The 13,844-nt window shown below is 38.9% G+C and overlaps 1 pseudogene; it reads left to right on the forward strand.

Moving 5' to 3' along the window:
- Positions 1 to 3,797: 3,797 nt before the first annotated feature.
- LOC103725412 lies at positions 3,798 to 12,604 on the forward strand (annotated as a pseudogene).
- The last annotated feature ends 1,240 nt before the right edge of the window (positions 12,605 to 13,844 follow it).

Here is a 13,844-nt window from a genome sequence, read left to right on the forward strand (position 1 = left end):
TGTATTATTTGCATAATTGATATTTGCTGATACCAAAATGTATGCATACGTACATTAAAAAGTAATTTCATAAAATATTTAATGCAATAGAATGATTCAGAAAGCTGATATACAAAAGACCTCGATAGGAACATCAGATGACTAGTCAAACAAAATCAGTAACTAATTAAAATATATAATGGAAAATATAACTTTAAAAACAGAAACAATATCCTAAACACTTAATTGAGAAACCAAACAACAATGTACCTATTTTTACACAACTATATAAACATATTGATAAGCTCAGTAAAATGAATCGTCAAAAGAAATCTATAGTTCATTCATCACAGAAGAAAATTTTATAAAAATACCAATTATCCTTAAATCCGTTATAGATTTACTGCCTGACACATTGTTTTGAAAATGACAACCAAACTCAGCCTGACTGAAATCTACCATAGAGTAATGAGCAAAGAAAAACAGTATTAGCAATAATGACAAGGCCTCTATATTTGTATGAGAACAGAACTCTGAAATGAAAGTAGGTCTGGAGCTGGCAACATAAGCAGAAAAAAGAATTGGCTATAGGAAAAAAAATGTAAATGTGCCGGTTTCTTCTAATGTGCGGTAGGACAATGCATGTTAAACTAACTCCCCAACCCAGTAGAAATCCAAAACTGAAGTTTTGAATATACCCTTATGTCTGTCAAGAGAAGATCCAAGGTCAGAAGGGTAAGGGGCAAATTCCTAATGCATAGTCCAAGAAACAGACTTCTTTCAGTCTTTATTTTGCCTACTTACTCTAAGACCTTTACTACCATGTTAGATATAGTGGTAAAAGGGCACAACCTTCTCTTTCTAAATGTCAAAGGTAATGCTTTTCACCATTCAATATATTAGTGGTGACTTTGCCTTCTGTTGAGATATGTCCCTTCCAGACATAATTTGTTGTTCACGAGGAGCTGTTAAATTTTATCAAGCACATTTGCTTGTTTATTGAGCTGATTATATTGGGTTTTGTCCTGCATTCTGTTGAAGTAAAGCATTACATGCATTGATTTGTATATATTGAACCATCCTTGAATCCCACCTGAGAATAAATCCTCTTGATAATGGAATATATATATTTTGATATGATCATGGATTTGTTTTGCTAGTATTTTCATCTTATACTTTGAATTTCTCTTCCTCAGTATTATTTGTCTTACCACTTTTTCCATTTCTTTCTTATCTGGCTTTGATATTATCAGAAAAATGCTGATGCCACACAATGTGTGTGAAATAACTTCCTTCATTAAATTTTTAAGAAATAAACTGGGAATTGATGTGAAAAGAAAAGAAAAGAAGAGAGAGAGAGAGAGAGAGAGAGAGAGAGAGAGATAGGGAGAACCTATCCATCTTGGTATGGATGTCAAGCTAAGGAGCTTCATTTTGTCCTTAAGGTATTTCAATCTATCAGTCTATGATTGGAGGAAATGATTATATATTGGCAACCTTTCTGCTTCAAAGCTCTGCTAGCAGCCAGTATAGTAACCTCACAAGAGTAAAGAGTGCCTCTCTACATCAAATTACACAGGACCGCATAATTTTTTCTGATTCCCCCACCATGACTTATATGTATCAACCAGGGTAGGTAGGTAGAAGAAGCCACATAATGCATGCCAGAACTTCATATCAGCAGTCTCAATGATTAATACCTTTATTCTAAATATCTGGGCTAAAAAACTATAAAGGCTGAGTATCTACAAGTAATCAAGGTAATAACCAACTTAATTGAAGCACAGGCTTTTAACTGGAGGACTTGAACAGATTATTAGATAGGCTACTCTGGGTTATATAGCCTGAAGCATGTAGTGAGACCAGTTCCCCACCCCCCAAACTAAAAACAAACAGTTCTAATCTTTAATCAAGATAAGTGAGAGGCATGAGATATGATGGCAAATGGGGACCCTGAGGCATGAGGATCAGAAGAATTTTGTTCGAGAATGGATTATCTAGTGAGTTCCAGGAGAGTTTGAGCTGTAGAGGTGTGGCTGGAGAGGAAGGGGTGAAGGGAGGGCAGGAAGAGGAGAAAGATAAAGGAGAGCAAGGGAATGGAGGGAAAGGATAAGAAAGGGGGGCAAGTAGGAGAAATCAAAACTGGGAAAGGAGTGTGAGGAAGTGTCTGACCTGAGGTTATCAGAGACATGAATGGGAAAGGAAGAGAGGAAATTATAGCAATCACTCAGGGTTCTGCCTCAAATGAATTTAGACTCCATAAATCCCTATCCATACACTAAGGTGAGGTTGTGGACTTGGATAGTGGACTCAGAATGCTCCGTTTAAGTTCCTACACAAAACTCTGATAGAAATGAGATTTTCGTTTTAAGACCCATTGACTCAAATCAAGAGATGCCAGCTTTGGGGAAAGACAACATAAATGCAGTGGGTTCTGTGGGGACTTCTTTCTCCCAGAACAAAAGAGGATAATAACAGTTCCTCCCAGGGGGTTCTATTGAGGGGACAAGGTGCACAAAGAAGGGCAGGGAAGTGGGGGAGGAGCAGAAGTGGAAGACTAACTTCTGATAATCTGTTAATCCTTTCTGTGGCCAGAGGATCTGGTCGGAGTCAACTTCAGTCAAGTAAGAGAGCCTCCCCACATGTTGTAATGTGCTTTGAGGGATGCGGTGAGTTAAAACTGACAACTAGAAACCCATGGTAGATCCCCAATCCACAACCCACAGCCAGTCCTCCCCATAGAAAGACAACCCCAGCACCGTTCTGATTTCTGTCTTTGACATAACAATTAGGCCAAGATGCTGTTCTCTTCCCTCTGGTTTCTCATGTAATGTGTCTAGCTGGGTGGCTGAAGGATTAAGGAAGAAAGGGGGAAATCTAGGACTATTAGTCATGAAAATTGGGAGAATTCACCCATGCTGTCTGTGGGGCCAATATACAGAATTGCTTCTTTCTGCAGTGGCCTGGGTGGGTCAGGGCAGACATAACAGCTGAATTTCTAAATCATTTTGATCCTGGGAGAACTAGGAGGTGGGAGATTTGGGCAACATTTGATGATGTTCACAAAGGTGAGCCCTCTAGGAAAGAAGCAGGAGAATGGGGGGTGCTTATAAAAGTCTTGGAGTCTTGGTCCCTTAAATGTCCCTGGTGGGTAAAGCTCATGCTTTTTCTCCAGTGTGTTACTAGGGAAGATTGTAGGGTTAACTTCGAAGAAGCAGAGGGAAGTAGGGAATGGGATATTGCAAAAAATGAACATGAGGATTTTAAACACAAAGAAGACAAGGATGCTTTACAGTTTATCAAATGGGGTTCTAGTTCAAGCCCTCCTCTCACTCTAGGAAGCCTGATATTAAGTTGTCATGCGGCGGCCTTACCAACTCTGATTTTTTCCACACATTTCTCAGTGGATTGACTAGGAGAAAGAGAGTACTGTGAGTATATAAAATGATACTTTCCTGGAAAACAGCAGAGGGGGTCTTCATTGAAGTAAAGGTGCTGTCTACTAATTGATGACATGGTACTCACTGTGTCCTTCTCTTCCCTCCAGATACCTGCCTTTACCTCTCTCCTGCTGACACTCCTGCCTGCTGCCACTGAGCCCACACATCATGCCTAGGGGCAGTAAGAGCAAGGGCCACTCCCATGCCAAGTGTCAACAGGCACGTTGAGATAGTCAGGATGTTCTGGCTGCTCAGCCCACTGAAGAGGAGGAAGCAACATCCCTTCCTCCTAGTGAGGGAGATCCCTCGAGATCTCTTGATGCCTACACTCCCCAGGAGTCTCAGGCAGATGAATCCCCTGGCTGTCCTGAGTTAGAAATGGAGTGCATAGCCTATGGTCCAGGTGCTGAGGGTTCTAATGTAGGTGCTGAGTGTTCTCTTGTGGATGCTGAGGAGATAAGTACAAGTGCCTTCTTTATGTCGCTGAGCAAAGATCCTCTCACCAGAATGGCTGACATGTTGATGGAGTTCCTGCTGGAGAAGTTTAAAAGGAAAGAGCCCTTTACAGAGAGTTGCTGAGAGTGATCAACAGGAAGAACAAGGTGCACTTCAAGGAACTCAAGAGAATCTCCATGTGCCTAGAGTTGGTCTTTGGCTTAGATTTGAGGGAAGTTGATCACAGAAATCACACCTATATACTAATGGGTAAGCTAGGTCTATCCACTGAGGGATGTCTGAGTGGTCATTCTGGGTTGCCCAAGACAGGGCCCCTGATGACCCTCCTGGCTGTGATCTTCATGAAGGGTAACAGTGCCACTGAGGAACAGGTCTGGGAATTCCTTAGTGTAATTGTAGTACATGCTGGAAGGAACCATATAATATTTGGGGAACCTAAGGAGTTCATCACCAAAGATCTTGTGCAGGAAAATTACGTGGTGTACCGCCAGGTACCTGGCAGTGATCCCCGTGTCTATGAGTTCCTATGGGGTCCCAGAGCCCATGCTGAAACCACCAAGATGAAAGTCCTGGAAATTTTAACTAAGATCAATAATACTGTCCCTATATCCTTTCCTAATCTATATGAGGAGGCTCTGAGACATGAGGAAGAGAGAGCAACCAGGAAAGTTAGAGCTGTGCCTGGCAATCCTGCAAGTGGGAGGGTTCATCCCAGGGCCAAACACCACAGCTCCTCCCACAACTAGTTGGGTTTGAGATACAGTTTTCACTGCTTTGAAGACCAGTTAGCTTTATAAGTAGTGAGGAGTTTATGGGCTGGAGGTTACAAAGTTTGTATCTTATTGTTCTGTAATACATGAGAAAATTGCATGTATTTGTTCTTTGCTATTTTGAAAATCTTCCTTTAACATAGCATTGTTTTGATTCGTAATCTCTCTCTTCACATTTTGCCTGACAAATTCATTGCTATTTGTCAAGTTTAAGACTAAGACTTTGGTTATTTCCAAGCAAATTTGGAAAATCTTAAATACTTTATTACTATGTCATAAAGGTCGTAAGATTATTTGGCATTGAAAAAGTGGTTTTTCCTAGAAATGTGGTATAAAAGTAATAAGCTTAATTCAAATTGGCTTTATTTTCACTTTGGCTTGGAATATTAATTGAAATAAACTTGTATTTGAATACTCAAAATGTATTAGAATGTAAGTTGTAATAAACATTGAGAAAATAAACAATCTAATTAAATAATTGTGCATAGACCTAACAGAGACTTCTCAAAAATATAAGTAAAAATTATTGAGAAATATTTCTTAAAATGTTCAATATCCTTAGCCATTAAGCAAATGCAACTTAAAGCCACTTTAAGATTTCATCTTACCACAGTTGCTAAGATAAAAAATCAAATGACAGCAAATACTGGCCAGGATGTTAGGGAAGTGGAAAAATTACTTACTGATGATGGTAGTGCAAACTGTTGGATCTATTATGTAAATCAATGCACAGATTCTTTAAAAAGTTAAAAATAGATCTGCCATTATGATCTAGCTACACCAAGTCTGGCTAAAGGACTCTGTCTTATTACAGAGATACTTTCAGTATTTTTTAAAATTATATGTACGAGTGATGGGGCTGGAGAGATGGCTCAGCGGTTAAGAACACTGTTCTTACAGAAGACTTGGGTTTGAATCCTAGCACCCACATGGCAGCTAACAACTGCCCTTAATTCAAGTTCCAGTGGATCTAACAGCCTCTTCTGTCCTCCATGGGCATTACACAACACAGGCACACTTACCTACACGCAGGTATAACATACACATAAAATAAAATTAATAAATAAAATATTTTAAAAAATTATATGTATGAGTGTTTTGCCCGCTTGTATGTAAGTGCAGCCCCTGAGTGCAATGCCCAATGAAGAAAGAGTGGATGTAAGAGCCCCTGGAACTGGAGTTATGGACAATTGTTAGCTGCCATGTGAGTAGTGGGTCATGAACCAGGATCTTCTGCAAGAGCAGCCAGTACTCTTAACCTCTGAGCCATCTCTCCAGGACCCTCTCTTTAGAAATAGTTATTTTTATTTTATCTGTATGAGTATTTTGTCCACATGTATGTGAGCACAGATTTCCTGAAGAGGTGAAGAAGTGGGCATCCAATCCCTTGTAACTGGAGTTATGGACACTTGTGAGCCACTGTATAGGTAAGTGTTGGGAACTGAACCAAGGTCCTCTGTAAGAACAACTCAGCTCTTAACCCATGAGCCATCTTTCTAGCCCCCTGTTATAGAAACATGCTCATCCATTTTCACGCTGCTCTATTCACAGTAGCCAGGATAGGACATTAAAATAGTCTAAGTCTCATATATATATATGAATACACTGTTCTTTACAACTTTATATAATATGCATTACATAAAGTTGTAAAGAATAGTGTAATGAAATTTGGAGGGGAATGAATAGAGTTTGAGATTATCATTCTCTGTGAGGTACCCCAGACTCAGCAAGACAAATGCTACATATTCTCTCTTATATGTTGACACTAGCTTTGATTCTTTAGGCAGAAGGTTTTTAAAACATTTTGTTTATTTGCATTATGTGTGTATGAGTGTATTGCCTGCATGTATGTAAGTGCATCCATGTTGTGCAATACCCACGGAGGTCAGAAGACAGTGTTGGAATCCCATGGAAGTGGAGTTACAGATGGTTGTTAGCCACCCTGTCGGTGCTGTGAATTGAACCCAGGTCCACTGCAAAAGCAGTCAGTGCTTTTGACCACTGAGCCATTTCTCCATCCCCTAGACAGAGGTTTTTAAAACATGTATCCATAGATGTCAGGAAAATGATAAGGGACCTCACAGGAGATAATAAGGGAGGGTTGTTAGAGCACAGGTACTATGAAGGGGGAAATAGGAATAACAGAGTAGGAAGGGTTAAATGGTTTAGGTGATCAAAAGGCAGAGTAGAAGAAGTGTGTGGAGGGATAGCTAACACTAAAGGTGTTTTGAAAGAGCCCTATGGAAACCTACCACTGTAGAAGCTTCTTAAAATATATACATATAAAGTGTTTAAATGGAGTTTCCCTGTAGCAGGGGCACAATGTCATTCCCAGACACCACTGGCTATCAAAAAGTCCAGTGCCAGATATAGGCTGTACCTCATTTTAACGTATTGGTCAGGGGTATCCCATAAATGCCCCCAAACATTATATACTATTGCCATTGCTCTTGGTTAATATCCAGAGCTTGATGATAAGACCATATTACTGAAGACAACACACAATTCATAAGACACGGTCACATAAAGCAGGTATGAGTTTGGAAACTATCCTACTGGAAAGCTTTCATAATGCTGGAAGGTGTTATGCATGCACTGGGGGTGAAAATTAGTGATCAGTCTTACCAAGCTGTGAACTCTTTGAGCTGCTATAATGCCTGACTTGTCAATGCCTATTGGTTCGATAGTGTCACTTTGAGCAGGAGAGGAAAGAATCTATGTGATTACCCCAGTACAAGTGAAGACAGTGTAAAAACTACAGATTATACCCAGAGGATTTTGTGACAAATATTTGCGGTACTCCCTACATAAGAGATACTAAGAAGCCACAGAGCTGTCATTCAATATGGGCTATTAGAGTCACGTTCTGTTCCATTAAAGAGATATTTTAATCAGGTTACTTAGAGAGTAGTTTGTCAAACAATGAGAGAGGATTTGATATTTTGGTGCTGATGAAAGGACTGAAAAAGTATACTTTCAATTCAAAGTAGTAATAATGGAGATTGCTGTCATTTGACTCAAAAAAGGAACATCGATATGCCTATAACCAGAGAAGAAATATCCCACAAAGTAAAAATCGTTATTTAATTCATTAACTCTAGTTTTACTGGCTGAGCAGTGTTTCGCCTGATCTATGCTATAAGGTTTACATATTGTTTAGTATATTAGGCAATTAAATTCTGTAAGGGAAAGTTGTTACTATGTTGAGTAAAAATCATGTTAATCATAAGCACTCTTCTTTAAAGACATAATCTTTACTTAACACTCTGCCAGGTGATTTATAACCCATACTTAAACCCTACATGAGAGTTTATCAGATTCACTTTGTATGTACATAAACAACTTGAAATTTTTTCAAGTTCCTAAGACTAGTACATGACAGAGCTTGACTAGACAGCAGCTCCGAATTCCTCTCATACCCACACTACTGCATTTTCCCAAGCCTGAAGCAAACCCTGTGTCGTTCACTTTTTATTCATTATATCAAATTATACTTCTTGTGACAAATGCATGTCTTCAAGCTTGAAATACTGATTTGGAATACAGAGCTTAAGGAATAAGCAATTAAAATAAATATAAGACGAAGCATGAATAAAGAGATAGGCTGAGGCAGGAGGACTGAAGTAGAGGCCAGACTGACTTACATGGAATGTTTCAGATAAAAAATGTAGAGAAGTGATGTAGAGCATGTGTCCCTGGATAGAACTCCTATATTAAACCTCACCCACCCAGCTCTCAGGGACCATCAAAGAAGTAGAGGTGGAAAGATTGTAAGAGCCAGAGGTAGTGCATGACCATAGGGAAACAGAGTCTGCCTGGCTTCTGGAAACTTGTTCATATGAAGATACAACAATGGTGGTAGCATGCACAAGACCCATGCAAAAACAAGCCAGACAAAAACCCAGCACAGACTTGAGGAAATGGGCAAGAAATCCCAACCTTAGACAGGGAACTACTGCGAGCTGAGCACTACTGGGTGAGGGAGAGTTGGTCTTCTTTAAGTGAGTGATGCTAGATAGGCTGAACAGGATACAGTAGATGAACTCACATTGAGGGACATCTGGGAACCAAAACTTGACTTGATAGACTTTAACATAATTAACAGAATGCAAAAAAAAGAAAAAAAACTAGTGGGGGATTTATCGGGGGAGTACAGATAGGGAAGGACATCTAAATATGATCAAATGTATATTAGGAAATGCACAAAAATTCAATTAAAATGTATATCAAAAAAGAAATTTTAGGCCAGTGTAAGATGCTTAAAAAGGTTTGCTTCATGATGCACACCTTTAATCTCAGCACTCAGGAGGCAGAAGCAAACAGTTCTCAGATCAAGACCAGCTTGGATTACATGGTAAGTCCTAGGCCAGCTGGGGCTGCAGGGAGACCCTGTCTCAAAAAGCCTAAAATAAAATAGTTAAAAAAATAAAGCTTGCCCTAAAAGAAAAGCCAGAGAAATTGTTTAACATTCACATTGCCTACAAAGTCACTTTCAGTAAACTCAGCATACTAGAGACTCTCAAATGTAAGTTTCAGCCCCTTCCTTATAGGAAGTATTTATAGTTGCTAAGAAGTTATATGATAGGCCATGCCTGGCTAGTGAATAAAGGGGATAAGCAATCATGCTTTTTATAGGATAATGTGGCACCTGTCCTGGGATACCTGCTTACTACCTCAACTTTCCCAGTTTCCCATCATATTATTCTTGGTATACTTCTCTATAAGGTCTACAGAAAAACAATGATGTGTTTTCCTGGAAATCTTACATAGAATGTTCAAGACTCACTGAAAAGACTCTGATGAATGAGAATCAAAGAGACAACTATCCTTTAATAAAATGAGTCATATTGATCCCAGAATGGATCAGTTCCCAGCCTGAAAATGGTGTGGCCAAGCTCTTAGGTTGATATCCCATATTCAGTGTCCAGGTTTCTAAGTGACATAAAAACAGTGTTCTATATAGGGGTCTTGAAATTGAAAGAGTTGTCTTTCGATCACTGCCCTGTTTCAATCAAGCATTGTATCATTTCAGCCATTTATAGAATTTTAAAGTGTTGAAGTTTTGGGTAGAATGGTGGTATTTTAATGGCAGTGCTATAAGATGGCGGCAGAGATCAGAGCAGATTGATCACTGGGCAATAAGTTAAAGATAGGAACAAGAAGTTCTAGTGGTATATTGTATGGTAGAGTGACTATAGGTAACAAGAATTAACTGCAATTTGAAAAAGCTACCAGAAACAATTTTCAGCTATTTCACCACTAATGAATTATGTATATTTGAGAACACAGATATGTTTAATCACATTTTAACACCACATGTATAAATATTCATAAATAAAATATTACCTCCTTAATCTGTACAGTGTTAACTTTTTATCAGATTAAAAATAAATTTGAATAGTAAGAAATATGAAACGTGGGCCCTTAAAGATTTAAGATTCCTGAGACATGACCGAGTGCTTAATCTCGTCCAAGACAGAGACAAAAGGACCTCAGATCTTAATAACATCCCAGGAAGGACCAGACAAACTATGCTTATTTAGTATTTTCTGACTTCTTTCTTTTCTCCTGGTGATAGTGGTAGAGTCAGAGAATAAGAATATCTGTCTGAGGTTTTGAGACTTGAAACTAGGGGAAAAAACATGTCTTCTGCCTTAACAGGAAAAAAACAGAATGGTGTATAGCACTCTGAGAATCATAGATCTCAGAAAACTGTGATGGTAAAGGCCCTAACCTTGTCATGCTCATTGGGAGGAGGCCTTTATGAAAACAAAGGATGGAGGTTAAGGTGATGATGCTATTGCTACAAGATTTGATAAGAGTGATAACAGCCTAGATGAGGAAAACTCATGTATATAACCCTTCACTCTCTGACCTGAGAGGACCACATAAAGCTCTACCCTTGCTGGCAGTCCCAAAGTACCTGGGTATTAGTTACATGATGTGACATATTTCCTTCTATTGTGACACAAGAAAAGTTTGAACCCAGCTTCAGTGTTACTGTGGCGTATTAAGGTCAGCTTGGGTATACTGCCAGGTTTGTTCAGAAGCCACTGAGAGTGTTCTGACATATGAGAGAACCCTGTACTTTATACCAGTGAGTGCTTCATAGAATCTATTCCTTATTTTCTGCCTTCGGAGTACAAGAACAAGAATGGTCAGAAAATATCTTCTCATCACCTCACCTTTGAGAGACTCTGTGTAGTTTTGTCTTCACTATGAGAAGTCTTGTCTCCTACCAGATATCAGAGGAATGACTGAGGGCCTCATTTACATTAAATAAATCAACAGTATAATAAATAATCTAGCCCAGGCTTTTCAAGAACTTTCAAGACTTAGAGTAGGCTTATAAAGTTATAAGTCCCACTATTTATTTTGAGCAAGTCTACTGAAGGTGAGATCGTTAGACCGAATGCACAGCCACATGAAAATGAGGGTGTGGGGTCTTCAAGATATATATGCCTATGTAATAATCCTGAGCAAGTTCTGGTTATACCAAAGAGGCCAAGACAGAAAATCTCATCTCTTGAGCTAGCACTACAGACTTTTGAATGATGGTGTCAAACTAAAGGGGTCCTTTCTTTTCCTTATCCTGTGTTCAGGGAGATTTGTAATGTCACAACAGAAAAGAATAGAAATCCTGCCACCTGTTAATAGGTGAGGCAGTACCTGTAGGTAGCAGGCTAAGATTCCATCAAATTCCTTTGTAAGATTCCAAAGGCCATCAGGGTGATGAGGAGAACAGGATCCCAATAGATTCCTTAAGATCGCCAGAGAAAACTGCAAATGTATTTTTCCTTTAAGATATGGTAAAGTTTGCATGCTGAAAGCACACACTCTGTCAACATCACTCATTTATCAGGCACTCCACCGTTTTACTCTTACTTAGGCTCCTGACCACTCCCTCTAACCACAGTCATCATGCCTCGGGGTCAGAAGCATAAACACCACAATCCTGAGAAATGGTATCATGTCCAAGATGATTCTCAAGATCACAGGGGGACACAGGATAATGCAAAAGTGGAAGAAAATCCTCCTCATTCTTCGATTTCTGTGTTTGGGGACATTTCTGAAAAGTTATCGTCTTCTGAGTCAAACAGCAAGCCTAAGGGGCCTTGTAATGTACAACTCATCACTAATTCTAATGATGCTGTTACTGCAAGGTTTAATGGGGGTGATTATAGCTTAGATGAGGAAAATCCACATTCTTCAGACTATCTACCCTGTACTGGGAAACCATGCAACAGTTGTCTAGATAGGAATGTGGCTTTAATGGAACAACTCCTAGTGTACAAGTTTAAAATGAAACAACGCATTACCAAGCAGGATTTTCTAAATGTTATTAACCCAAGGTACCGATGCCACTTTCCTGAGATACTCAAGAGGGCTTCAGAAAGCATTGAAACTGTGTTTGCAGTTGGTGTGCTAGAAGTTGACTCAACTAATCACTTATATAACCTTGTTAGTAAACTGAAACTCCCCAACAGTGGGAGGATTTTTCCTGGCAGGGGTTTACCCAAAACTAGTCTCCTCATGACTCTCTTGGCTATGATCTTCATGAGGGGTAACTCTGTTACTGAGGAAGACATCTGCAAATTCCTAAAGATGATGGGACTATACCCTGGGAGGAAGCACTTCTTCTATAGAGAGCCAAGGAAACTCATCACTCAAGATTTCGTGAGACTGAAGTACCTGGAGTACCGGCAGGTGGCTGGCAGTGATCCACCAAAGTATGTGTTCCTGTGGGGTCCCAAAGACCATGCTGAGGCAAGGAAGATGAAAGTATTAGAATTTATGGCCAAAGTCAACAATACTGAACCTAGTGCCTTCTTAGAACATTATGAAGAAGCTTTGAGAGAGAAAAATGAAGACCCAAGCAAAAAAATGAAGCCAGTTTTGGCATTCATGCAATTTCCATGTCAGAGCCATTACCATGTCCAGCAAGTTGTCTCGCTCTAATAAATTCTGAGGCTGCATAGTTAGATAAGAAAATATGACACCAAAATAGGAATTTTCCTTGAAGCATAAGAAAATCACAAATGAGCAGAAGGAAATATTAGGTAATAAAACATGATCAATATGGTTGTTTACTCATTTCTTTTAGTATTTTGTTATAGAAACTTAAATATTTTATATTGTAATAGGCTTAGATTACAAAATCATAGGAGATATTAAGTCTTAAGAAGCTAGGCTTCTTAATTGATGTCTCTTACATCAAAATGTCAATTGAATGTCTTCTCGTGGTATATGCAGAAACATACAGTTTTGGCTGATAGAATTTCAGAAGTTTAGAACTATCATCTTATGAAGGCTATGTTAATATGCCCCTCTACTACTTACAGGAAAGTGGAAAGAATGAGTGAGAAGGTTAACTTTTTTTAAGGCATGGTGGTTTGAAATTTGGGAAATTTCAAGGAAATACAAAGTGTTGTAATTTAAAATTAAGCTACATGGTGGGCTGAATGAGACTGGTTAATAAAGGCCAGGCCTTTGGATAATGTATCACAATGCTGAGAGAGAAGAACCTTAAATGGAAAACTTCACCGTAAGGGAAGGCCTATAATTATAGACCAATATTATGCCCTTCTTTGACACTGAGGAAATAGTCTAAATGTAAGGTATCATCTACATTCTGATTCTAGGAAAGATCCCTTTACAGAATAAATCCTTTCTTCCAAGGAACTAAGGGCATATTCTTTATTCCTGTTTGTTGGAGTTGCTTAGCTTACCATAAAAATACCACATATGGAGCAACTTAAAAATGATAAATTTATTTTCTTACAGTTCTTGGAACTGGAAGTCCAACGTGAAGGTGTTGGCAGGTTTGGTGTCCTGTTTGGCTTCTGTCATTGGCTTGCTAAGGGCTGTCTTCCAGATGCCTCTTCATATGGTGGCCTCTTTGATGTTCACCTTCTTGGTTTTTCATGTGTCCTATTGTCTTCATTTAAGGTCACGGGTGTTCCATTGTATATCCCCAAAATGGCTTAATTTTAACTTAAAGACCTCATCTCCAAATATACTCACATTCTAGTTTGTACATTGGAACTTGAATATTAATTTTAGGGATAAAGGATACAATTCAACCCATTATAGACAAGAGCATGAGGTATTTTTGCCTTTTCTTAATGCACTAGAACACAAAGCTCTAAGTACGTGCTCTGTGTGTATTGACAATTGGAGTTTCTGAAAATGGAGAGTA

The sequence above is a fragment of the Nannospalax galili genome, unplaced genomic scaffold (genome assembly GCF_000622305.1).
Source record: "Nannospalax galili isolate Female #2095 unplaced genomic scaffold, S.galili_v1.0 scaffold7, whole genome shotgun sequence".
In the NCBI taxonomy this organism is placed as follows: domain Eukaryota; kingdom Metazoa; phylum Chordata; class Mammalia; order Rodentia; family Spalacidae; genus Nannospalax; species Nannospalax galili.